The sequence below is a fragment of the Suncus etruscus genome, chromosome 4 (genome assembly GCF_024139225.1).
Source record: "Suncus etruscus isolate mSunEtr1 chromosome 4, mSunEtr1.pri.cur, whole genome shotgun sequence".
Taxonomy (NCBI): Eukaryota; Metazoa; Chordata; class Mammalia; order Eulipotyphla; family Soricidae; genus Suncus; species Suncus etruscus.
The window spans coordinates 1,084,238-1,088,927 of record NC_064851.1 but is presented as its reverse complement, the minus strand read 5'-3'; positions in this window follow the sequence as shown (position 1 = coordinate 1,088,927).

Below are 4,690 nucleotides of genomic sequence, written 5' to 3'. Positions count from 1 at the left end.
AGTGGCAATTGCAGTTGTTTGCGTAGGTCCAGAAAAATATGGGGAAAACAAAAAAAAATCCTTGGCTTGATTACAAAACGGCCTCACCCCAGAAGTTTATTGGCATAAGATCAACTCTGGGTTCCAGGCACACCAGTCTGTCCAACCCAAGTCATTCTCCGTGGTCCCAGTGAAACTTTTTCACACTTCAGCTATTGTTGGTATCAGGTTCTTACATTTAAAGATTCTGGATTCTGTGCATTTCTTTCATCAATGTCAGATTGATGTTGAGCATCCTCCACTTTCAGCATACCATTAAATGCAGGGCTATCTGCCCTGCAAGCAGGCTGTTGCTGAGTTGTCTGGGTGTTGCGAGCACTCTTTGGAGTAAGTCAATGCCAAAGCAGTGGTAGATCTTCCCTGGTAGAGGCTTGGATCCTGGTAATGTTATAGAGAATTGTGGTTGTTTCCATAGATGGTATCCATTGTTCAGTTGTGTGTGAGCGATGCCCTGAATGGGTCACTTTTTAGTCTCAACCTTTTTTGGTTTGTTTTTTTTTGGGGGGGAACAGGGGGACACCCTGCAGAACTCAGGGGTTCCTCCTGGCTCTGCACTCAGAAATTGCTTTTGTATTAGCTGCGTGCAAGGCAGATGCCCTACTGCTGTGCTATATCTCTGGCCCAGTCTCAATCTTTTTTGAACCCTCCTCCACTCCCCCACATCCAAACACAGGCAGCACACATGTCACTAGAATGACCTGCATTCTGTTTGTCTGTTTGGATTTGGTCCACATGGATCAGGAACTCTGGGACTCTTTGTGGCAGTGCTCAGGGGCCACACATGGTGTTGATGACTTGAATCTTTGTGTGAGGCCAGCATCTTACCCCTTACTGTGTGTGTGTGTGTGTGTGTGTCTGTCTCTGTGTCTCTTTGTCTCTCTATCTCTCTCCCCCATATTCCTGATCTGAGATGGCCTTTATCAGCCTTCAAGCTTCTGTAGGTGTTTCAGAGGCAGGCGCAGAGTCCTCTGTCCCTGCTCTCGTGATGGTCATGGGACTCACGTCTGCCTGTCTCCCGATTCTGGTCTGATCACCACCTGCCGGATTCAGGATTTGGCTGTTAGGGTCCATTTTGTGGCCTTCCTTGAGCTTTGTTCCGGACACTAACCCAGCCCTCACAGTCACTCGAAGGAATCTCTTCACAGGCGTTTGGTTTCCCAGCATGGCTAGGGGGTGGCTAAGCAGCAGTGAGTGCCCCACGGCTGCATTGTCCTGCTGAGCATCTGTGTGGTTACTAGAAGGCTCCTTACAAAATGGGGTCCTTCATTTGAGGGCCAGGTCATGTACCAAGATTAGGGCCTTGAGGTGCCATGCTCAGCAGGCAGGGAGGTCTGTCACACACCCAGGCAGCTCAGGCGTGAAAGTAAACAAACTCATGTTGTGCATCAGAATTGGGCCTTCAGTGATCATCCGATGACCATCCCGTGGTCTCCCATAGCTCGGGGTCTATACTTGGCTCGACCTGTCCCTCCTGCCTCTCCATCAGCAAAGGCTGGGTTTTCATAGGGTTTGTGAATAATTAGATGGGTGGTGAGTGTGTCAGTGGGTTAGGTGGAGTAGGTGAATGATGGATGAATGGAGGATTGGACAGATGGAGATGAGTGATGAATGGATGATGGATGGACAAATAATGAAGGATGGATGACGGGATGAATGAATGGGTGGAAGGTTGGCTGGGTAAGTTAATGCGTGGGTGGTAGGGTGTGGATGGATCGAATGGTTAGGGTGGGTTTCGAGGATGGGAAGATTGGTAGGTAAGTGAATGGGTCAATGAATGGGATGAGTGGATGTGTGGAGTGGGATGGTGGGTAGATGTAGGTAGATAGATAATTGAATGTGAGGGTGGGTTGTTTAAGTGGATGGATACGAAGGGTGGGTGGATGAATGGATGGATGGATAGTTTGGGTGATGGATGCTGATACAGTATTGGCAGGAAAGTAAATGGGCATATGTATGTATGTATGTATGAATAAATGAATCAAAGGATGGATGGATGGATGAATGGATGAGTAGATGGATGGATGATGGGTGGATGGGTGTGTGAATGGTGGATGAATGGGTGGATGAATGAATGAATGGGTGAATGGATGTATGGGTGAATGGGGATGGATGGATGGATGGACAGATGAATGGATGGGTGAATGGATGTATGGGTGAATGGGTGGATGGTATGGATGAGTTGTGTGAATGGTGGATGGATGAATAGATGGATGGATAGATGGATGTGTGGATGGATGGATGGGTGGATGGATGGAAGGAAGGATGGGTGATTGGGTGGATGGGTGGGTTGATAGATGGATAGATAGATGGATAGAATGATGTATGGGTGAGTGGATAGGTGGATGGATGGGGGATTGGTAGGTAAGAGAATGGGCAGATGGCTGTGTATATGGGTGGGATATATGGAAGAGATGTTGGAGGGTGAGTTGGGGAACGGTGGAGGAAGGGAGGCTTGGTTAGACGATTGAAGCCTCCTTACTCATACTCATAGGATCCTGCCTCTGAGTCACTCTTCTTCTTCCATCTACTGACCAGATGACACCAGGACCCCATTTCCATGAGTCCACACGGCAGCCACCTTTCAAGTGTTCAGCTCAATATAGCTCAGCTGTGGTGCCCAGCTTGGACCTGGGAGCCACAGGGTCCAGCAGAGTCCAGCTGTCACTCTCTTAGACTTCCAGGACAAAGTCCTCAGCATCTGAATTCCCAAAGGTAACTAGGAAGATGCCATATCCGTGGTGTGTTTGTCTCTGGTGTGTGTGTCCTTGAGTTGGGTGTCTGCAGTGTGTGTGTGTGTGTGTGTGTGTGTGTGTGTGTGTGTGCTGTGTCTGAGGTGTGTGTTTGTATGTGTCTAGTGATCAGCCCTGCTGACTGAGAACTGCCCTGATGGCCCCACCTATCATCATGATGGGTGGTTAATGGCACTCAGGGTGACACCCACTGTGGCTGATGGAATTTTCAGGCCCAGTGCATTCCTCTTGTCCAGAACATCCCAGCATGGACAGGGATGGTCCCACATGGCGTGTGTGTGTGTGTGTGTGTGGTGTGTGGTGTGTGTGTGGTGTGTGTGTGTGTGTGTGTGTGTAGACAGAGACAGACTTGGAGGGATGAGCAAAGCAGGGCCAGGGTGTGGACCCCCAGGTAGGTCAGTGGCTTACACAGTCCTGTGATAGGGACCCTTCTCCCGACCCTTCCTCTCCCTCCGTTCCTCCTTCCTTCCTCCTTTCCTCCCTCCTTCCTGCCTCCCTTCTCCCCTCCTCCCCTCCTTCCTCCCTCACTCCCCTCCCTCACTCCTTCCTTCCCTCCTCCCTCCCTTTCCCCTCCCTCCCTCCCTCCCTCCCTTCCTTCCCCTTCTTTCCTTCCTTCCTTCCTTCCTTCTTCCTTCCTTCCTATCCTCTCCTTCCTTCCTTCCTTCCTTCCCTCCCTCCCTCCCTCCTATACTAGCTCTCTCCACCCTTGCCCCCCTCCTTCTCATCCCTCAGGAAGGTCTCTCAGAGAAGCCTCCAGCTGCTTTGCAGATCAGCACCTCAGACCACTTTTCATCGAATTTCAGACCATGACGGTTTTTAGTCTATTTGTATTCAGGACAGGGGTATGGAGCTGGGCAGCCCTAAAGCAGCTGCAGACACTGGGACTGGAGAGAGAGAGAGAGAGAGAGAGAGGAGAGAGAGAGAGAGAGAGAGAGAGAGAGAGAGAGAGAGAGACAGAGAGAGGACAGAGAGAGAGACAGAGAGAGAGAGACAGAGAGAGAGACAGAGAGAGAGAGACAGAGAGAGACAGAGAGAGAGAGACAGAGAGAGAGAGAGAGGAGAGGAGAGGAGAGGAGAGGAGGAGAGGAGAGGAGAGAGAGAGGAGAGAGAGAGAGAGGCAGACAGACGGATGGACAGACACACAAAGAGATAGACAGACAGAGACAGAGAGAAACAGAGAGGACCTGGGGAAGTGATGCATAGGTGCTTGGGAGGGTGTCCTGGTACCACTGGACCTACTGTGGCCTGTTCAGGAAGGAATGTGTCCCAGGTAGGTGTGGTCTGGGATCACTGTCGGTCCACCGCCTGGCCAGTGTCCGCATCTTCCCTGAACAACAAGCCCCCAAGGCCACCCTCAGTCCTTCACCCGACTTGAGAGGCACCCACCCGACCCCCAAACTGCTGGTGCTGGGGGATGAGGGTCTAGACGTTGCAAGGAGAGGGATGAGGGGAGTGGAACTTGTGGCTGAGCATGAGCAGGAGACCCCCCCTCAGCCAGCCGGATCTGCAGTTGCTGCCAGGAGACGCCTGACCACGTGACCGGTCACTAGAATCAACGCCTGGTCACTTGTCATCCGAGAGGCCTGGAACACTTTCGCCTCGTCTCTGGAACGAGGGTCTTTGGGCCCTGCAGAGTCAGCTGGGGGGACAAGCAAGGCTGTGGTCAGTGGTCATGGTCTGTGGGCGTGGTCCTGCAGTGTGGGGGGTGGTCTGGTGGGCATGATCTGTGTGCTGTGATTGTGGGGCGTGGTCTAATAGGCGTGTCCTGTAGCTGTGGTCAGTGGTCTGTGGGTGTGGTTTTATGTCTGTGGCGTGGTCAGTGGCCATGGTCTATTATCTGTGGTCAGTGGTCCTGGTCAGCTTCCTTGCTGTGCCATCTCTCGAGTCATGCCAGCGACCTG